Source organism: Rhipicephalus sanguineus, chromosome 9 (genome assembly GCF_013339695.2).
Source record: "Rhipicephalus sanguineus isolate Rsan-2018 chromosome 9, BIME_Rsan_1.4, whole genome shotgun sequence".
Classification (NCBI taxonomy): domain Eukaryota; kingdom Metazoa; phylum Arthropoda; class Arachnida; order Ixodida; family Ixodidae; genus Rhipicephalus; species Rhipicephalus sanguineus.
The window spans coordinates 95,655,163-95,678,636 of record NC_051184.2 but is presented as its reverse complement, the minus strand read 5'-3'; the positions used below and the strand labels follow the sequence as shown (position 1 = coordinate 95,678,636).

The following is a 23,474-nucleotide window of genomic DNA, read 5'->3' as shown; positions in this document are numbered from 1 at the left end:
TATTGCGGCAACGTCCACTGCGGTTGCAGAGTTCGCTATTGCCATTTGTAAGAATGCAATATACATTACATATTAACTCCTATGACTCGCCAAGCTATGGTTAACCATTGCTTAATCTGGACACAATCACGTGCACACTTGGGGGAACACATCCAGTCTACAGGCGGTCGCTCATATTTGTTGCTTGCAGGTACTTCAGTAGCGCTTTAGTTGCCTTCTGCGCTATCGAAGCACATGTCCAAGGTCCTAGAATCTTGTAAGAACAGACTGTTGGGCGAGTTGGTAATGCATTATGTGGAAAGCTGCGCGAAAAACGTAGATAAAGAAGAAACGGACGGAATAATGTCTGCAGAAAATGGTCTGGAGTCCACTTGGTCCAAAAGCATCCGGAGTGGCGTCGCTGCCCCATCCTTCTATTCTCTTCCTCTGTCTCTCTTTCCGCCCCGTTATCCCTCTCCCCCAGTGCAGGGTAGCAAACCGGACGTGCGTCTGGTTACCCTCCCCGTCTTTCCTTGCTTCTCTCTCTCTCCCTTGCTAAATCCGGAGGAATACGGCAAAAGCAGCTTCTTATGATGTGCACCTCATCGCACCCTAGCGTGCAGTTCATGTCGACAAAACTGACATCTGTGCTCTAAGTTGAGTAGCGACTTCACGTCGGACCACAGGATACCCTTTGGGCTTCGGTGTAACCGACGTGCCTGGTAACACAACTGTCAATCCCGTAGCTAGGGAGGGGGTTGAGGGCGGGGCAGAGGGCCTTAGGAGGCCCCTCCCACCAAATAGTTGCTTCCTCAAATAGGTACTTTCGTCAAGTAGCAAGGTTTTCAGCAAGTTTTCTCCTACCCACCACCCCATGAAATATTATTCGCTACATGCCTGCCCATGGTATACTCATAACTACTCAAAATGCACAAAGAATTGGGTCCAACTCGCAACGCTTGACTGAAAGCAATAAAAATGTCGATAAAGAACAGCAAAATCCGGCAGATCCCACGCACTGTGGGAATCGAAGTAATGCGAAGCAGCCAGCAAAGAGCTGCATACATAGCTTTGTTTGTTTTTGAGCCAAATGAAATCATTCATGCCATGGCATCTAGTTCACCATATATCGTATGTTCGCCATGCACGCGTGCATGTACAATGTGGTATATACCATGCCAATGAAACGTATATTCTGGTATTACACTGCATGACCGGTCAGTTATGTTCTTCACGCACTCCTGTCTTGCCATACCAATTTTGGTGTATATCCAGTTATCTAAACGGGCGGAAGCGCCCCATAACAGTGACATGTAAATCATACCGTACATGACATGCATAACATAATTCGCATGTTAGGACCTGTCATTTATGTTCGTCATACAGTCACATCGCACAATACCAATTTTGGTGTATATCGAACGAGCGAAATGGCCGCGAGTCAACCATGAGCGTGGCATGTAAATCATGCCACACATGACATGCATGTCATGGTTATCATGTTACCACCTGTCATTTACGTTCGTCATACATTCGCGTCACGCAATGCCAATTTTGGTGTATATCAAGCTAGCGAAACGGCCGCGATCGGACAATCCCAAGCAACGCTGGCCGACTGCCGACGTTTGGCTGATCACTGGCAAATAGCCGGCAGCCGACTTCACTGGCCACCAGGCATCCGAAAAGGGTCGGCCGGAGGTGCGCTGCCAGCTACGTCGGCACTAGATCTGCTGCACGATTCGCGCCACCGTCGGTGGCCAAGTGAACGCCGAGCGCGCCAAACGCTTGTCGGCACTAGGTCGGCTGCACGATTCGCACCACCGTTGGTGGCCGAGTGAACGCCGAGCGCGCCAAACGCTTGTCGGGGCGACAAGTCGGCAACACGTCGTGCCGGCCTTGGTTGCCGGCAGAGAATTCGAACAGCGTGTATTATTTTAGGGCAGCATAAAATACACTGCAGGAAGTGTAAACAACTCCTACAGCGTGATTTTTTAAACATTACAAAAATCACCTGTGACACACAACATACTTGTGGTCCTTGAGCTGATTACACCAAGTGATAGAGATTATTTGTGCGAACAATCCAAATACATTATTGACTAAATAACAAAATAATAGCGAGCCATTACATTCGTGCATGGTTTCTCCAAGCGTGCGTATCTAGAGTTTTTCGAGACCATCATTCGCCAAGTGTGCGACAGTATTTATATACATGGGCGTTAAACTAGGCTTTTGTCATTGTTCGATGCTTAAAACGGATTCTTACAAAAAAAAAAAAAACGTGACCGAAGCAAACAGTGAATTTCTACCTCAAATTTGATGGCATAAATATTAAATCGTAAGATTTCATTCCAATTATTGCAAAGTCAGTGGCTACAGTTAGTCAGTTGCAGTACGTAGGTAAGGCAGTGTAATTTGAAGGTCATAAATGAACTTTATTTAGATAGGCGATTATTTATTTTGCTTTTTCATGCAAGTAATGTCACCCGCTTGCATTAAACCGAGCTCACATAATACATTTATGTCATTTCTGAACTAAAACGGCCATTAAAAACCATTCTGTATAACTTAAAAGAAGCATCGTCTTTATACAGACAACATGAAGCATGAAAATTTTTGCGTGCTGCCCGAGCAGCGCTGCACCCAAACAGCCTGTGGATAGAGAGACGCAATGTTTTGTTCTAACAGCTAGTCCTTTATCATGTAATTTGCGCAATGGAATGAGTAAACGTTCTCATCTTTCGCTGACGGATAAGTCAGGCAAACGGAAATACCATATATGCTATGTGAAAAAAACTCATCAAAAGGCGTGGCCGCAATGTAAGATTTTAGTACCAATACACGAATAATAAATAAACAATAAATATTCTTTCAAGATTGTTAGAACGAACACACAGCAATGGCAATCCACTGAAGACTCGTGCTGTGGAAAATAAAACGCAGAAGGTGGAAAAGTGCGGGAAAGATCAAAGAGGAACCGCGCGCTGCTCTACAGTGTAGCTAGGGAGCGTGGAGTGAAAAACACACTTAAAAAAAAGAAGCAAAATAACATGCGCTACTGCGGCCCGCGCCCCGGAAGCTCCCGGTGGGGAGAGGGAAACTTCTTTTTTTCCGCTGTTCTCCGGTTTTCTTTCTCAGCGTTTTCTAGCGCCGCAAGGGCAGAATGGTGGAGCCGCCTCCTCTTTCGAAGAAGCCGCACATCTGCAGGCACGCCTAAAGCCGCCAAGAAAATGGGACACATGTCCGAAACAGCACCACTACAGTGTTCTAGCACCACTAAAGACTTGCGTTTGTCAAAATTTACGCGTGTACGTCTAGGTAGTAACAAGTTGGAATTAAGTTAACGCGAATTTATCTTTTTCTTTAATGTGCAATGTAGTTACACCTTTATCTCTTACAGATAATAAGCTCATATTCCTCGATATGCCTATTTGAAAAGTTTCTGTTATCCCATCACTTTGTCAGAGGTCGCCTTGCATATGTTCGTGACATTCATCATTTTAGCACAGCATTTCAAATAAAAATGAACCCCTGTTTTTAATAAAAGACAAAGCAGGTACACCGTAACCTACATTATAAAGAAGTTAAAAGAATCCCAACGATGCACTGCCTCAAGATACGCAATAATGCCAGTCAGAAATCGCATGGTGATCATTTTATACGTCTTGAAAATACTAAACAAAAGATAAGCAAGCGAATATGATGCATGGAAATGCATGAGAAACATTCCGCGGATTTGTCTGATCTTCTGACTCATACGTATAAAAGAATCGCATAATGGAGCATTTGCGGCGGGTAACGCGCAACGCGCACTGCTGTTCTGTTGGAATGGTAATAAAATGTTTACTAGTTCCGTTATTTCACATAATGATAATTATCAATGGGAGCAACACGTGCTTAAAACGACGCTGTAGCTTTATATTTCTATGATTCTATGGACGCTGTAGCTTTATATTTCAAGACGCGTTAGACAAATGCATAGCTATAGTGCCTCGCGGTAATCTGCCGTCGTCGGTGCCTCGCATGCAAAACGAAAAACAAAAGTAATAAAATTACATTGCTAATAGTAGACGCTTCACGTGCCGTTGACGATATGTGTGGCTGACTGTAGAGGCTGCGCAACGTAAGCGTACCGTACAGTTCTACACATATGAGAACTTAATTATCAAGTCCCTTGGTGACGCACCACATGGGACCAGGTGCACTGCTCGACACCGTTAGATTGATTTATATATTTGTCCAGCCTTACATCGGCTGCATAGAGTGGTGAGGATTTGTCAGCAGAGCTCATCAATCTAACGCCGTTGTTATCGAAAGCAGAGCAAAATAACGCGACGTGGTGAAAAGTATTCGTCTCTGATCGAGTGACAAGTTGAACACTGGTCAATTTTACTTTGAAGTTCAACATTTAGGTTTCGAGCTAACAAGCGCGAGCGCGTTTGGGCATTATGTTGAGAAATAAGTCATGTAGTGTAGCTACAAACGCGATGACGGCCTTTGGTCAAATAAGGAAAACAGCAATGACCGTCAACCACAGACGTAAGGGAAACTTCCGGCTAAGGGATAACATCGAGTTTTGCTCTGAACTGACTGAAGTTAAGCTATTAATCGGATGCTGACTAGACATCCGATGGCCATAATGATGAGCGCATGCATTGACATCAATATGGAAGTTGGAGTTCTTCGGCGTTGTGAAGAATTATTCGATCGGAGAATATCGTTAAAATATTTTTATAACCTTGAGAAATCGCAAGATTTGAACACTCTGGAGATCAACGTATTTGCCACCAGGAAGTACATAACAGATAAGAAAGTGCAATCACGCGAATTTATGTTCAATGTGGCTTTACAATGGTCCATTGTGCCGCGGTATAGAATTGACCTGAAATAGTTCGCAAATGGCACGTTGATTGTAACCGACCATATACATTACACCATCTATTAATAATAAACTTTAGTGAAAATGAATTAAATGATTCTTTCTCCTATCGGAAAGGTTTTGGCTGCTTTATAGCGAGACCAAAAAAATATTAATTTCGTCACACGAATTGCGCGAAATAGAGTTCTCGCGGACTGTACAACTTTAATGGAAAATTTCAGATACGTGTTTCAGGGGCGCGAAAGCTCTAACTGATTACATGAAAAGCTGAATTGCGAAGTGATCTTAAGATCTGGCGTTCTTGTAGCTTGTTACACGTCCATTTGTCTAAGAATGACGTCGCATTTGCAGTTCTGCTCCAATCAATAACCCCAGCACTAAAGTTATATGCGAAAACTAGAAGCAGCGCGAAAAAAACGACGACAAAAATAGGAACACACACAACAGGACTAGCGCTGTCTAGACTAGCACTGCTTCTAGTTTTCGCATCATGAACCGACTCGCCCAAACCTACAAGTTGTTGCTAATAAAGTTATATGTTTGCTGTGCCTCAGTTTTCCCGAATCCAGCCGAATATTTCTGATGTGCACATTAAGTATGTGAATAAGAAAGGGTACAATTGCGGAGTTGGTTAGAATGCGGAATTTAAATGTCGAAATTTTTCACCTGTTTCGCAAGAAACTTCAGAACCTTTAGCGATCGGGCCGCCGAGAATCCTCCGCCGCATTGTCATGAGCACCTTTCAAGCCTTATGATGACCTGTTATGATGAAGCACTTATATGCTCAATGTAGAGTGGTACGACATGAGTGCTTTTCAAGTGTACCGAGCGTTTACGGTTTCTGCTCGAAGCTCAAGAAAATGCCCGCCTTTGCATGCATTAGACGCAAAGCATTTGGTTGAGCAACATCAATAAATGGGAATAAATGCGAGTACCTAGCAGAAATTTAATTGTGATCCTGATACTATAGCGCGCTAGGCTCTATTAAAATATCGATGATTTTGAACTGTCCACCGAACTGTCCACCGCTTTAGCACGGTCGTGAATATAAATACATGATTGATCTGATCGAGCCGCATGACAGAGGGAGGACATCAGATATAATGAAAACATTTGAAGTATAGAATCGAATATCGTCATACTTGATTCGGTCTTCAGGAATAGCCCATATGCGTTAATACGAATATTTCAAAATATCATCTATGTCCAAATAAACACAAAATTAGCGTAAAAGTCGCTTGCAGAGCCAGAATTCGATATTCCGCACACTCTGAAGAGTTTTAATATTTGTACTTGATGCTCAGTTTATGGTTTTCATGTTAATTTGTTTAATGTTAGGGTGCCAGCGATATTTTGTGTTAACAACGAAAACGGTTCAATTCAAATTCGATTTGCTTCTTGGACGCATTTGCGCTGCCCTAGTCACCAGACACACGTGCGTTAACCCGAAAAAAAAAAGTGGTAAAATGGGATCTTGCGGTCTTGCTTTGGAGAGAGAGCGCACGCAGCATTCATCACATCCCTCTCCTAGAAGGAATGACAAGTCCTGAAAGGAGGAACGGAATGTGCCGAGGGCGGCGGGGCGTACAAGCGGAGCGCCGGACCTCGGACCTCTCGCGGTTTTTTTTTCTTTGTCACCGCGCTGGGGAGGGAAGCGAGCTCCGTGGCGTGCGGGAGTTCCCTTCCCGCGAAATCGTAGCTCTTTCGAGCGAGGACGTCCTGAACGCAGAGGCGGGCATTGGGCAAGCACTCAGAAGCATTTCGTTTGCCTTGATCCTAGAGGCGCGCGGCCGTCTCCCGCTGCCGAGGATTTGACGCGAACTCGTAAGTGACATTCTATTTCCTCGGTGTATCGTATGGTGACTTTTGTCTAGCGACAAAATCAAATTTTATTTGCGCAATTGATGCGTCAATCTGGTCGTCTCTTCTAGCGGGCAGATAAGAAATGTTCAGGCGAACGGTGGTTATATTTGTCCGTGGACCCAAGACATCGTTGACGGGCAAATATGCAAGATTTTCTTGTTTTTTATTTGTGGCATCTTATTGTAAGACCGTAACCTATTTTGCCGTTTTCTCTAAGGAACACTGCAACAAGGACTGGTGTGGATAGCGTGCTGCGCTGGTCTCGCCAACTGAAAAGAATTCTGGTAAGACGCATGCTTGGTTACAAAAGTTTCACGCAATCGCTTTTCACGTTGAATTTGGTCGCAAGTGTGCTGTAAATGCCGACTACATAATATGTGACTGGCCCGCGGCCGCTTTGAAGGTAAGATTGTGTTCTCATTAATCTATTTATTGTTCCATTTGTTTTGCAGTGACATTACGAGCCAACAATGAAAACCTCAATCCATCCTGTCTCCACATATTATCAAGTTTGTGCACTGTGGAGCTTGAAGCACTTCTCAGAATTTCAGCACACTCGCATTTATTGTAAGTGCAGTGTTTTTCTTATTTGTGCAGTGACAAAATAATTTTGTTTAGTTGTGTGAATAGAGTTTCTAGACACGACATGACTGTGCAACTGGTGAAGTAAATAGTCTACCTTTCTCAGAGTATTATTCATTGTTCTTTCTTTCAGTCTTTTCCGACAGAAGAACAATGCAAGTCTCACATCTTGATGAGGGTGGCGATTTACCCTCTCACATCTCGACGGTAAAACGTCGCATCTGCGTACGTGTTCAGGGCCAAGAGCACGAGAACTGGCCGAAAGAAGGGAGCCGATCCAACAAGAATGCCGTCCGTTTTATATATATGTCAGCGCTATCATGCAGCGACCACACGGACTATACAGTTGCGTTGCACAAGGGCTGATGCAAACGCTCCGTGCGAACAATGTTGCATGTAAAATTAGTGCATCTATACAATTGCAAAATAAACATATAAAGAGAGAAAACTTATATTCACGTCTTTCTGTTATTGTGTGTTACGTATTAACACGTTAGTACAGACCGTTAGAGGCGTTTAATTCCGTCTTACATGTGCACTCTGCCCGTAATTAATTCAGATAGAGTTAAACGCCTCTATAAACTGCCCGTTCACATTAAATACGACACGCATCAACACACCAGAAAAACAATTGATGCGTTTTGTTAGAACACGCACAAAAAATAAGAAAAAAAAAACAGAGCAATACTAGCGAGGAACGTCCGCAACCGACCCACGGCCGTCGGTAAATCGACGCTTATGTGATGTCAGGCCTTGGTCAACCCGCGAGCGGCATGCACTCGGCATCGTCGGCCACGGTGGACGGGCCTACATCGGGTGCCGACGCAGGCCCACATGAGGCCAATGTCAATCCCCAAGACCGGCCCTACATTGGTTGCCAAGGTTGGGCCAACGACAGTGCAGTTGGCCAGCGACATCAGGCCGACATTCTGCCAAGGATAAAATGTTGCTTGGGATCAGCGTGGCATGTACATCATGCCGTAAATGATATGCATATCATAATTTTTAAGTTACCACCTCATATATGTGTTGGTCATGCAGTCACGTTGCGCAATGCCAATTTTGGTGTATATCAAGCGAGCGAAACGGCCGCGAGCGCATCATGAGCGTGGCATGTAAATCATGTCGCACATGACTTGCCTGACGCGATTTTCATGTTACCACCCTCTCATTTACGTTCGTCATACAGGAGCGTCGTGCAATACCAATTTTGGCGTATATCAAGCTAGTGAAACGTACGCGAATGCACCATGAGCGTGGCATGTAAATCATGACATGCATGTCATGGTTTTCATGTTACCGCCTCTAATTTACGTTCGTCATACAGTCGCGTCGTGCAATACCAATTTTGGTGCATATCAAGCCAGCGAAACGGCCGCGAATGCACCATGAGCGGGGCATGTAAATCATGACATACATGACATGCATGTCATGGTTTTCATGTTACCACCTGTTATTCATGTTCTTCATAAAGTCACATCGCGCAGTACCAATTTTGGTGTATATCAACATAGCGAAACGGCCGCGAGTGCGTCATGAGCGTGGCATGTAAATTATGTCGTGCATGACACGCGTGTCATGATTTTCATGTTTCGCGACCTCTAAATTACGTTCGTCATACAGTCGCGTCGCGCAAAACCAATTTTGGTGTATATCAAGCCAGCGAAACGACCGCGAATGCACCATGAGCGTGGCATGTAAATCATGACATACATGACATGCATGTCATGGTTTTCATGTTACCAGCTGTTATTCATCATCTTCATACAGTCACATCGTGAAATACCAATTCTGGTGTATATCAACCTAGCGAAACGGCCGCGAGTGCGTCATGAGCGTGACATGTAAATCATGACGTGCATGACCCGCGTGTCATGATTTTCATGTTACCACGTGTCGGTTATGTTCGTCATGTCGAAATGTCTCGTCATACCAGTTTTCGTATATATCCATTCATTTAAACGGCCGCGAGAGCCCCGAGACCATGTCATGTAAATCATGCCGCACATGACATGCGTGTCATGATTTGCACGTTAGGACCTGTCATTATATTCGCCATGAACTCTTGTCACGTCATACCAGTTTTCGTATATATGAAACTAACGGAATGGCCGCAAGAGCGCGAAGGCTGTGGAATGTAAATCATGCTGTTCATGACATGCATGTCATGATTTTCATGTTATGACCTGTCATTTATGTTCGTAATACGGTCATGTTATTCCAAAGCAATTTTGGTATGCATCCGATTAACGAAACGGCCAGGGGAGCACAAAGTCGTAGGCGGCTAGATAGATAGATAGATACGCTCAAATCCGCAGAAGTTCGCTAAGAAATGCTTCGCATTTAAAAAATTCGTTTATACTTAGTAAATTTCAAAGTGTGTTCGGCGAAAGCCTGTGGCCATTCGACTCTGCCGACGGACGCCGCCGCCGCGTTGAACAACAGCTGCGCTACGCGCGGTCAGTCATAATGCTCCTGTCATGATGCTCCAGTTGCGTGTTGCTCCTTCCAACGCGCTGGAGCTACGCGCAACTGTTGCTATGCGCTGCTGTGCCGTCACGTGATTGCTGAGAGAGTGGGAGGGGGAGAGGCGACAGCGGGCACCATGCCAGGGCACGGACGGACGGACGGACACCGCGAGTATGCCTCAAGACACAACATCCTCAGCAAGATCTCATTCAACATATTTAATGTAAGTTACCATGGTGTGCAGTCATCATAAATGAATGAGAACGGCTTCCACGTGTACCAAATTAGCCGATATATGCATGATAAAGGCACTGTATATTAACCTGAATAGTCATAACTGTTAATTTAGATATTAGGCTTGTTAATGTGGAACTAAATGATGCATCTATAAATCTTTTATTAAGGCTTCAGAAATTCCGGATTCATCACGGATGTCCGCATTTAAAAATCCGACAAGTGTCCCCTGGACGTTCATGTCCAATTTATTGAGTCCGGCGGACGTCTGAATGTCCGTGAAGGACGTGTCCAGGACGTCCAGTTTAACGCCTTTTTTGTTTGCGCGGGACAGTCCGTCAGATATCCGCCGTACGTCATTGGGATGTGTACGGATGTCCACTGGACTCTCGAACATCCATCGGATGTACTGGGGATTGTACCCCTCAGTAACGCGCGCGGAATGGCTCAATCGAAGACGTTTTCGCGTACTTACGGGCAGAATGTGAGGCCACAACCTTTCTTCAGCCTGTTTGCACATCTGCAAGCGACACAAGAAGCAACCATTGTCAAACCGTAGGTTTTTACATACCTACAGCGTCAAACAACACACGCAAGCAGCAGCGCGCGACAGCGTGGAGCGCGCTTTCTGCCTCTGGCAAGCTGGCGACGGCCAGGTAGCTTCTGCCAGCTTCACTCGACGAGCGCCCCCTCTACTCCAGCAAGTTCTATGTATCCTCCTTGGTGCGGCCTCACATACGTATGTGCAGATGCCATTCTATGAGTTACCTTACAAGCATGTTTTCGGTTACTAATATTATAAAGTGTTATGAAGATTACTTGTAAAAATTAAAGGTTATTGTTTAATTTGGCTTGTGTGAAGTTGCGGTTCTCGCCGCAAGAGAACGCTAGATAAGCGAAAAAAAATGGCGCTACCCTTCGTCGTGTAGTGGGCCTAGAGGGACCGTAGGCCTAGTGGCTCGAGCTGCAGGAAGAAAGAGGATTCCGCGAGTACGAACGACACTCTTCAGATGATATTAGCAAAATTCACCCTCTACTCGGCCAATCCCCTGCATTGGGTATGAGCCATGCACAGAGGACAACAACAACAACAACAACTACCGCGATGCTTTTGTGATGACCGATAAATTGTTTCAACTGCGGTGCCGGCTGACGAAGGACATTGTGCGATGGCTGTACGGGGAGCTTCGCCAGGACCTGGAGAGGCGGCGTACGGACACGAGAACAGCCCCGACCGTTGTTGTTGTTTTTGTTGAGCTACAAGTGCTTTGGGCCCTTCGCTTCTTCGCCACCGGCAGTTACCACGACGCGATCGCAAACAACGAGGACGTGGCGACGAGCTAGCCCACTGTGGGTCTCACGATTCATGCTGTCATGGAAGCGATCGTCGAGCGCCTCGGCAATGAGTGGATCGCCCTCCCTGCCAAAAGGAAGGCTTTTGTCCACATAGATGCAAGATTTGAAAGCTGCGTCGAGGTGGTCGACGACACGTTTTGTGTGCATAGTGCGCCGTATGAAAAGGACGATGGTAACAAGGCTGCTTACTTTTGCCGCAAGAACTTTTACGCCCCCAGCCTCATGGTGGTGAGAACAAATTTCATCTTATTCAGTCTCGGGCGTGCCATTAGTAGAATGCAAAGGAGGAACGTGAAAGACAGCTTTTCGCCACTCTCCAATATTTTAACGACATTTGCCGTGGCTCCAACTGCAGTGATAGGAAAGAACGCAGTAGTTGTGGCAAACGGGAGTTTCCGTCACTATTTAGTTTTGCCAGGGGTGACTTGACACCATAAAAAGTTCATCGCTTTTAAGAAAAGTAATGCATGAAAGGAAATCAAACGTACTGATTGCGCTCTTATTTCATAAACAGTGATATGCAGACATGTAACTTCCACATATGAAATGAAAGATGAAGCTGTCGAAAGCAACTCGAGAGAAATAAGTGCGTTGGACCACACAGTTACAGTTGTTCTGCGTGTAGCTGGTTGTATTGCAGTTGCCGACTTCCTTCCAATGCAAACAACACTCTGCAGGTATGTGACCAACCCTGCCGATGAGTGCCCTCGCACTCGGGGCCCGTGCACGACGCCTTCGTGTGGAGGACATCCACCGTGAGCCACGACTTGGGCAGTGGACTCCGTGGCCAGGGCGGTGAATAGCTGCACGGTATGCAGGCGTGAGAATGCTTGTGTGGTGTCTTAGTGTAGCAAAGACATTATTCATGGTAATTTTATTACATACTGCATGGTTCTAAACTACTAGAGTCTCTTTGTCCAAATTTATGCCCCATATGTTATTACTGCCAGCATACCTTGGTCGAACTCTATCTACTTTAGTGGCACTGGTGTTCCCTTGAATGAAAATTCTCTCATGCACACATTTGACAAAACAAGTCATGCTGAGACCCGAGGCAGCACAGAATAATTCAACTTGCTCTCAGTGTATAATTGCAACTTGTCTTTCTATGTTCATGGGAAAGACTACTAGTGCAATAGAAAGGTCAAGCATGAAAGAAACGTTCATGAAGACATTGTATGATCCTTTATTATAAAGTGGTGAAATAATAAATAGTCAGCACGTAGTGATACAGAAATGAAATGCTACACTCCAAGGCTATGTTAATAAAAAAAAATACATGACATGCAACTGCCATAAATGTTGTACATTCATAAAAAAAGTCACAGTTTCGCCGCAAGGGCGAAGCAATGAATGCGATAGCAAGAAACTAATGCTATACGAAGTGAGGCTCGCCAATGGATACTCTCAGTTTGAACAGCGCTCCTGTTGCAAAGGCGGCCGAAGCAGCGAAGGAAACTAGCGTGCTTCAAGTGTCGAGCTGTCACTGTGACACTTGATAGTTCGTGCTCATCTTCTGTTTGTTCGTTTAGCGGCGTCCCTTGAGCTCGAGTGACTTTGGTACGCTCCGTAACATGAGCGCGCACATCATGGTGAAAGCTCGAAACATCCCTCTTCCCCTCACCACGAGAAAACCATGCGAGCAAACAACGGAAGGGCAAGGTGCTCCCTGTGCAAATATAAGAAGAAGCGAGCGAGCTCGCCGACGACTTTTAAATGCGCGCTCCTAGCGCCATCTCGCTGGTAATGAAGAAACGCTTATAAGCGCCTGCCGTCTCTGAGTCCATTCAGCGGTAAAGGGTGTGTATATAACGCTCGCCGTTAGCTACATGGAGGATCTGCGTTTCGTGGCGTAGTGGTTAGCGCCACTCGCTGCGGAGCAAGAGGTCCCTGGTTCGATTCCGCGCTTCGGAAGCATTTTTCTGAATTAATTTTCTTTGGGGCTTTTATATATATATATACATACTTATACATATACGGTGCATGACGGCGACGGCAAAATCCAGCCGAGACTGTCCATATAATTGCTATCGCAATAAAAACAAATATGCATAGAATGGTCAACTTGTATGAAAAAATAAGTACAAATAAGCAAGCACAGCCAAGCAAGTGACTTATTCTATAGCAATAGAATAAGTCAACTGACATCTCGAAGGTACTTCAGTCATGGTTCATAAAAAGAACTAAAAAACAACTCAAAAGCTTGGAAAAGACACATGCTGTTACTTTACATTCACGGCCCAAGCACAAAAAAAAAAAAATAAGGGAAATGAAGCCTTTAGCGTAATAGCCGTCTGCAACCACCGCTTGCACATCAGTCCCATGCAACCAAAGGAAAGCACAACACCCTTACCACTAAAGAAGACGCGCCTTCTGTGACTCCCCTAACCTGGTCTATGAAAGAAGTTAAGGGTTGCAGTTCAACATCTTTGTTGTCATTCCCCCTGACGAAAGAATTGAGTTGATTCCAAACTGTCTGGAAGAAAACCCATTTTGTCGTTAGAGCCTTTCAAAAGTCGTAATCACGTAACCTAATCAGACAAGCAATTCTGTCAATATGTCTAGCTGCAAAAAAAAAGGAAGGCAACGCATATCAGTGACATGATGTCTTCGAATAAGGTAAAAGAAGTGAGAAAGGAATTGTACATATTAAAGCATATATTCACATTATGCTAATTGGAACACTGTCCTCCGCAGGTGATAGTGCATACCCGCTGAAATCTTGGCTGCTTAACCCCATTCCTGGTGCACATCCTGCAGGATCCCCTGCTGCCTCATTCAACTGTACCCACCCGTCACTGCGGTGTGTCGCATAACCGTGCACTGGATTCCTCAAGGCCCGCTTTCGGTGCCTGCAGAGGTAAAGAACACTGTACTATGGCCCACTCTTCAGGTCGAAGATCATCGCAGTTTGTGTGGTGCTTCACAACCTCGGTCTTCTGCAGCAGCTGTCTGAGCCAGACGACATCCCTAGCACTGAAGGAACTCGAATGAGAAGGTGCGGATCTTTACAACAACAATAGCGACGATCCGGCTACAGTAGGCATGTACCAGGTGGGTAGGCAAAGGCGGGATCACGCTGTGCAGTGGTTCACAGCTGGGCACCCCTGGATGTGATCGTGGTGGTGGTGAAAACATTTTTATTAGTGAAAATTAACCAAAGAACCATCCTCGCGGTCCAAAAACTTGGAGAGTCCACGGCGGCGGCGGTGACTTTCGAGGGCACAAAGTTGCCCCGCTTCCTCTTCTACCACTGCGTGGCGACGTATATCCGCCCTTACAAGAAAACCGTCCCGGCTTGAACTAGGTGCGGCACCCTCGGCAATCGACCGCCAGAGTGCCCTCACCCCACTCCAACGCAATGTGCCAAGTGTGGGATCCCTGCCCCCGAGGGCCTCACTGACCACGATTGCCACCCCAAGTGCCTCCTCTGCCACGGCGCCCACGAGACTGGGACCAGTAGCTGCGCTGCAAAATATCGGAAGCCCAAGCCGCCCTCGACATCTCGAGGGCCCACTTCATCTTCGTCACAACTGAACAAAGGCACCCGCATGCATCAGATGGGTCCATCACAACCGGCCAACACTCAGGCATTCCCACCGCGGGGTTGCTGCTTCCCAGCCTCTTTCACCCCCCGCTGTCGATGCTCCCTCCCCCGAGCTTGCGACCCTTCGCCAGCAAGTTGCGGAACTTCAAAAGCAAAATGCACTCCTAACTAAACAACTCTCACTCTTAACTAAGCAACTTGCACGCCAACAACAGCGCACTGCCAAGCTACCCGGTACTGCCGCCCCTGTTCAGGCGGCTACGCCGGCTACCTCAAAGCCTAGCCCTCGCGCTACATCCACTCCGAATAACCCCCCAGCTTCAGTAGCTGACGAACCTACTCCGGCAGCTCCGGCAGTTTCTGGGACACCTCAGGCTCCCTTGCCCACTAACCCAACTCAGCCCAGCGAGGACCGCGTCCCGCGCATAGAGGAACGCCTTACGCGCGTCGAAGCCTCGATCAATCACCTCATTACTAACTTCTCTGTCCAACACATAGTAGTAGAGGTCACTCAAGCTATTCAAGCTTGGGCGATCACTCAGTTTCAACCGAAAGCATCACGTTCCCGCTCTTCTTCGGTGAACAGTGCGGGTTCAGCTCCTCGACGTCGTCGTAAAGTGGCTACCACCACCTTGCCGCCAGACAATCCGGCCTCCGTACCCCTACCTGCCTCTCAAGGCTCTGAGCGGGACATAGAGGACCAAATCTAAAACCTAGGATATTCACGATGGCTACCAACCGTACATCCCTTTCAAATTTGCCTTCGAAATTTGAGATCATACAGTGGAACGCTAGAGGATTCAGGAACAGGCGAAAGCGCTCGCACCTTTCTCTCTTCCTCCACTCCCTTGGCTCTCAGCCGGCCGTCTTGGCACTCCAAGAATCTGGCGTGACTCCAACCCTTTCTGGATACTGCTCCTATATGGGAGGCACTATCGCATGCCTCCTAATGCATAAGGCGTACACGGCGATACAGATCGACCTCGATCTGGATCTCCCATACGACTACTGTATATCAGTGCTGCCTCAACAGAGAGGCCAACCATCAATACATATCTTAAACGTGTACTGTCCCCCTCGTCTTGCGGGGGCCTCGTTTGCACATCTGTTTCATCGGGCGCTGCCTACGGCGGCCCGTCAACCCCTAGTGATTGTTGGGGACTTCAACGCCCCCAGCCCTCACTGGGGTTACCACTATGAGAAGGCCCGGCGCAGAGAGCTCAAGGAGCTTATCTCCTCGCTTAGCCTCACGCTGCTTACCGATCCAGCACAGCCCACGCGTTACGGCAATTCGGTCACACGTGACACATGTCCCGACCTCTCCCTCACTCGTTACATCCGCGATGTTACATGGGAAAATTTGGGCGAGACTTTAGGCAGCGACCATTTTATGATCCGCATTTGCTTAACACTGTGGCAGAAAATGCGCCAACACCAGGGCCAGGCCCGGCTCACAGATTGGACCAAATTGAGAATGCAACCATTTCCCGCGATCCCCGACTCGGGCGAATACGTGGAGTGGGCGTCATACGTCCTCCGTACGCAGCGAGCGAACACTCGCACCCTCACAACCTCCAATTTGACTCCCGCAATTGATCCACACCTCCTACACCTCTGGGACACTCGCCGCGGGCTTATAAAGCGCTGGAAGCGTAACAAACTCAATCGAAAACTTTGCGCTCGCATCGAGGCGCTCACTGCAGAAGCGGCGGCATACTGTGCGCAGCTTGCCGATTCAAACTGGACCGACACCTGCACGAAGGCGGCAAGCCAAATGAGTTCTAAGAGTACGTGGCGACTCTTTCGTAGCCTTATGGGGTTTATATTCCTGCGAGATGTGCACAGAAACATGAAACACAAGAAGCTCTTGTTTTTTCTCATGACGAAGTAGCCATTTGCAGTGTGTTCGATCCTATACCTATCTCCTGCGCTTGTGTTCTTGCAGGAATTGTATTCTGACAAAAGCTTCATTGTGTTGGTTCATTGAGAGTATAGTAATTGTACCAGGCAGTTAGGCAAAAACATGTTCGGAATCTGCAGCGAATTATAGCAGGAGTAGAAGCACACGTTGTTAGGCTAGTCGGTTCATGTTCTTTCAGAAGCCACGGATGCGGCTACTTCGCTCAAAGAAATCACAAGGCAAGGGTTAAGGGGAGCTCAAACTTTTGACTGTTTATTTCAAATTCACTGCAGTAGTATATATATGCAAAGGCATGCGCGGAAAGCAAGGCAAACATCGAACAGATAACGTTTTGTGCAATGCAATACATAGGTATAGACATGTGCAAAAGGGCAGGCTCACAACGATCAGATACCATCTTAATCACAACCTGCGATGCAAGAACGTGCTCTCTGCCTGCGAAAGGAACAATGAAGTGTCACTAATGCGTAATAAACCTCGTGCTTTTATGTGAAACGCTTCCAACAGTTCTCGAGCAGTGGTGTCCCTGCTTCTCCCCAGAATCCAGGGGTGGAAGTGCTGCGCCATTTGCGCCAGGCTGCGCCAATCCTCTTCTGCTGCGCCATCCTGCTCCAAAACGCATTATTGCGCCGAAACTGCTCCCAAGTGGTCTTTGGTGCACGGCCTCCGTGATGGGCTCCGGTGCGTTTCCGGAACCGATCACCGAGGCTACGTTTGGAGCCTTTATGTGCCGCTGTCATCCGTATCATGGCGCGCCTATGCGAGCTTATATCATCATCACATCACTTGGCGCGCTCTTGTGACATTGTTGAAGTCGCAAAAAAAGCTAGTGACCCTGTACGGGAGCTAGCTACAAGAAAGTGAGTTGTGCGGCTATGTTTTGATTGTGACGCCGGCGGCAACAGAGTTTTTTGGTGCGCTGTGCGCATGAGGTGGTTGCTGTCATCATGGCCTGGGATCGCGAATATGAATAAAAGTGTATGCGTTGACGCTTCATATTGTCGAAAAGGTTCTGTTTACTGCGACTATTTAATTTGATGTGAAGCCATGAGGATAGTGCGAGCAGCTGCCGCGGATGTAAGCGCATTTGTTTTATCCGTTTGCAGTCAATGAAGCCACTACCAACCGCGAAACCACTCACAGGGCTTCGGTCTGTGTAAGTCGGTTGGACCATTTCCGAAACTCTTTTCTTTTTCTTTTTTTTGAGAGTGTGCCTCTCCATGTGCAGAATTTTTTGCATTGCACACAAGTCCTTAGACGTTATACATGCAGCATGTAAACACGCTCGTGCGGCGACAAGCTTAGTCTCGCTAGTGCGATCGGTCGCGTTGTTCGATTTTGGCTCGTCAGAACCTGCGCTTGGCTCGTGGTTGAGTACGCTGTAGCTCGTACCATCCGCAGCACAACATGACATGCCGCTCGCCGCTGTTTCTGTGTGGGGCTTGGTATATGAGGTGGCAAGTGAAGAAATATACAAAAAAGAACAAAATAGACACTTGGAACTTTTATTACTGAAAATACGAATGTAAGGTAGTACGAAAACAGAACCACGGGATACAAATTGTGCGCTTGCGTCATCTAGTATCATCGCATCTCAAGTACCATATTTGCGTGCATATAACCGACACCAATAATTGACAAATCTTGGAAGGGAACTTGAAGGGAAAAGGTGGAACCACATGGCGCAATTTTTGGCGCAATTTACGCGCGTTTCGAAGGGACGCACGTGTTTTTTGCCGAACGCCTTCGCGAAATCGCGCTGTTGCGTCCCGAATGGCTTGATTTCATGCGCGACTGACACGTCGCCGGAGGAGTGCGCGCGTCATTTTGATGAACGCAATCTCAAAATCGCGCCGCCGCGTCTTCCTACTAGAAGTAGAAAAGAAAGCGCCTCGCGTGGCAGTTTAGGGTGCAGGCGCATGTTTCTTTGGTTTCTTCCAATGCCTCCAGACGGCGCTGACCTCCGCGCATTTCGAAGGAACTTTTCGAAGCCGGCGTAGGCTTTTCACGAAAATGCAGCAACCCGGCAAACGCGGCGCGATAACGCCGATGCTGAAAAACGTTCATTGCCATTAACGTTTTTCATTTGTCAGCCTAGTCAAGTGTAGCTATTCAGAACATCGCTTATCTCATTTTCCTGAGTCATTGCTCTATCACAGCTGTGATGTTTTAATGGTAACACGTACGCGTGTGTGTGCATATATATATATATATATATATATATATATATATATATATATATATATATATATCATTTGTGTTAAGTGTGGTTGGTTCATCAGTTTTGAATGTTTTCTAAAATCGTTGGAATTTCTTGTGTTTTCCAGAAATAAAAAAAAATTAAACAACTATGATATTTGATCCTAGAATTCTGCTCCAAAACTAACTTGCATTGCTCCAAAACACACATTTTGGTGCTCCAAAACAGCATTATTCCTGCTCCATGAGCTGCTCCAAAACACTGAAGCCCACTTCCAGCCCTGAGAATCTGAATTTTATGCAGATACGGCTCACACTTGTGGGAATTGCAGTGGGCCGGCAAGTGCGCCCCATCTCTACATTTTAGTGACAGCTCGTGTTCATGCACCTTCCCAACTGGCCGACATATGTCTCACCGCAGGACAGCGGAAATTCGTAAACAACACCGGTGGCACATTTTGTGTATGAGTTTGCGTGCTTCTTGCCACAGCCACTTTTTTTGTTCCCGTCATTTAGAATACGTGGGCAAAGCTGAGATAGCTTCCGTGGCGCGGAAAAAACAATTGGCACACCGTGCCTGTTTGTAACCTTCTTGAGGTTGTGTGAAATCCGGTGCATATACGGGATGACCTCACTTTCTCACCGTTCCTCGCTCTTGCTCAACCCCAGCACTGTGGTGTTCACATTTCAACAACTGGAGGAGCGACTCGGCGACGGCGTTAATGAGCGTGCGAGGGAAATCAGCCAAGGTGAAGCGATCCAATTGGTTTTGAAAGCCCTTCTGCATGACGTGTGGGCACGACCTGGTTAGTGCAGACTCTAGACAGTGTTGGCTATGGCAGCAATTCTTTTTTAGACCTAGGCGAATGAAGCCAACAGGTTGATGCTCAAATCCAGAAACTGCAAAGCACCATCAGTCGGCAACTCTTGTGTAAACACCAATCCCTTCCCGAGACGGCAAAAGGCCGCTAAAACATTGTTAACGATGGGCTGATATGAAGTGGTGGTTAGTTGCTCTAAAATAATCAAAAAGTCGTCAACATATCTAAAAACTTTCAAACCTCCCCCCCCCCGTTAAAATGCTGGTGCAAGGCACGGTCAATAGAACACAAAAACAAATTACACAACACAGGAGCCAATGCAAATGCCTTTGTCTTTGTATATAAAAGTCTCCTTTAAAACTTATGAAGGTGACTTTAAGATAAAACTCGAGAAGGGACATAAAAGCTTCTCTGGTCATGCCCGCAGCATTCTGAAAGGCAGCAGCGCCACTCTCTTCTATGCAATCTTTTACACATGCAATCAATTCCAGAATGCCGCTCTAATGAGATCTCATTAGAGTGTCATTTCAGCGGAGGACACCCAGTCATTCCCTCCCCATGCGTTCTTTTGTGCTCTCCCCGCTTTCTTCTGTTCGCCAGTTGGGCCAAGGGGAACACAAAGGATTGGAGGGGGCACTGGAACTAATCTGACATCACCGTTTCTTGCTTCGCATGTTCGAGCAAAAATTCACCCTGCGTTTCTACCACTTTGTTCACAAAGATGGCGGCCACGGGGACGTTAATGCATGCTATGTATACCGCGAGCAATTGTTTACATAATTTTCACTAGACAAAGGGCACTCGATAGCTTTCGCTTTCTTATATGCATTAAGGACGCTCGATAGCTTTCGTTTTCTTATATGCATTACTTAGTAGTTTCGTGTCTGATAACAGAATTGAATCGTAAATGCTCGAACGTATCATATGCTAGCGTCATTAATAATGATCGATTAATGACCAATTTCGGCGTCACTTCAAGACGCGTGCCCAAAATCATTAACTACAGCACCCCACCGCGGTTAACAGCGCTAGACCACGTGCACTTGAGTGTGGCCTCTGAGATCAGCTCCGGCTGAACGGCGCACAGCCGGAGCCAATGTCGAAGGCCACGGCTCGAGCTTGGTGAAGTTGCAAGCGTGTTTCTTGAATCATGGCTCCACGTGCAAGGAAAGAACGAAACGACGCAGGTGCGGCAGTATCGGCAAGGGTGTGACGCACGAGGCACGTTCTCTTGCCAAAATTTTTTGTACTACAATAAAAAACGACAAGCAACAGACTCGCCATCCTAGCACCCACTTCACTGTCAAGAATGTGTCGGCCTATCCAGGCAGATTATTTTAGAAGGCAGACTGTACTGCTCAATGCTGTTAGGTAAAAACAATTAATGCATGTGTTGAAGTTGAAAAAGTGAAGCCTACCAGTATTGAAGTTTTATATTGGTATAACAGAAATACTAAGGCAATTTGCAAGCGTTGCATGAGCGCTCGAAAGCCTTAATGTAATTTTCTTTTCTTTTTCCAAACACTCTACACACTATTCCAAACGCTCTATACAATAGAAGCTCTTTCTTCAATATAATCATAACATTTCAGTAACGATCATTGGCAGGCTACATCATAAACACGAGGCATGAAGACCAGAAAGAACATGGGACAGAGTTGAAGTCAGCACTTTGTCCTGTGTCCTTCCTGGCATTCGTGTTTCGTGCTGTAATTCTTACGAAGTTTATCATAGCTATCGTATCCAAGCTGGCAGATTTGGGAAAGTGGGCTCTTTCTGCCACATAATGTTCATGGAAACTGCGAATTTCTACACCAGCTAGTATTAAAAGGTGTTTAATTGTTTATAGAACCAAAATAGCTTGATACAAAGCATAGCAGAAGAGCGAATGGCAAGAACTTCAAAAAAAAACTTTGAAGATATAATTTCTTAACATAATTTTTTAATTACGAACATAATTTCTTCCTGGGCGTGTTGAAGTTTACTAAACATATTGTAGAAGCACAAAATTCGTAAAAGAAAGGGAACAGGAGAAGAAGAGGAAAGAATTATGGGTGCTTTGAAAGAGTAGCAGCTGTCTTTTTTTCCCTCTACTTGTGTTCCCTTTCTTCTACGAATATTGCGCTACTATAATATGCTTGGCGATATCAGTACATTATGTTGTACAATGCTGTACATTATGTAAGCTGCAACTTCAATGTGTACTTGTGGCCTTATTGAAGTGAAGGCCTATATGTGTGCAATTGTATTCTTATTGCAGGATGGTCTTCCATAAGGTGTGGAGGTGCCAGCATAACAGCCGCAATAAGACCTCCACAAAGCCTCTCAACAGAAACACAAATTGCCCCGCAAAAATAGACATAAAAATTTAAAAATTGAACAGAGACACAAAAAAGAATGACGCTTTCCTGAGTGGGCCCACACCTCTGCAAACAGTCTTAAAATTGGCAGGCTAATGCAATCACAGCACACAATCTGCAGAAGCATTGCGCATGCTGCGTCCCACACAAGAAACAAAGGCTGTATTCATAGAATACTTTGAGAGTGGCATCGGACCTGCTGACGCCATTCGCAGCCATGAGGAATCTCTTTCTGCAAAGCCTGATGGCCCTCTCCTGCTTGCTAACGGCAGCATAAACCCAATCAGCAGGAGTGTATATTACTGGCATGAGGAGTGGAGAACTGCAAAATATGGTCCATCGGGAAATCCGCTTCCAAAGCTGCTTGGGAAGGTGGACGAGTATGCAACTGTAGGTAAGTTTGCATAAGACATATTTGTTGCAAATTCAAGCAGATAGAGCACATCATAGCCTGACCTTCCCTAATGACCCTAATGCTACTTGTAGCATTAATTGGTTCACCATACAAATCTGCAGCAAATCAGACCTTATTACCTGCACATTTCACCATGCCTAACTTAATAAATCAGTAGAAAAACGAAAATTTTCCATGCGCTGCTTTTCCAGGTAATAGAGAATGAAGCCCCTGATCATTTGGAAATTCCCTAATGAAGGTGCCAACTTGACTTCCGCAAGTAGAGGACAGTGGTTGTGACTGTCCTTGCACTACGTAACTTCCACACCGACATTAGAAGTGCCTAAAATACCCAGGAACCTTGGAAAAGCGGTACTATACAGTTACTAAAGTACAAGGGCAGTGCTTCCTACCATAGGCAAATTCATCACAGTATTTATAAGAAAAACCAAGTTTCGATAAGCGGTCTCTGTGCTTAACTTGGGAAAAACCTGTGCAGTACATTGTGAGACTGATGGTGAAAGAGATGTAAGAGACAGCTGGGCAGAACCATTATAATCATACTCGAACAACTAGGTGGAAAAGATGGGCATGGAAGCTGTACTTGCACTTACTGTGTTGAAGAATGAAAAGTGATGGCTCACAACAAAATAACGTCTGAATTGCAAGGGTACCCAAAATGCAATGTCAGCACAATGCATAAAGTTGTCCCATAGGACAAGGTACAACAAGCTAACATTAAAACAGTCTTAAAGGGTTGGCTTGGTGAAATCTGGCTATAAATTGCTGCTCACGTGCTGAAACGAATACTTGGGTAAGTTGGTACATAGCAAAAAATGACACAGTGCATGAAGGACACAACACAAAAAA

The 23,474-nt window shown here is 46.0% G+C and overlaps 1 long non-coding RNA gene across 1 annotated transcript; it reads left to right on the top strand.

The window, feature by feature from the left end:
* Positions 1-6,870: 6,870 nt before the first annotated feature.
* On the top strand, positions 6,871-7,628 carry LOC125759761 (uncharacterized). The gene is made up of 3 exons (XR_007417396.1): positions 6,871-7,005; positions 7,174-7,288; positions 7,437-7,628. It is a non-coding gene; the product is annotated as an uncharacterized LOC125759761 (long non-coding RNA).
* The last annotated feature ends 15,846 nt before the right edge of the window (positions 7,629-23,474 follow it).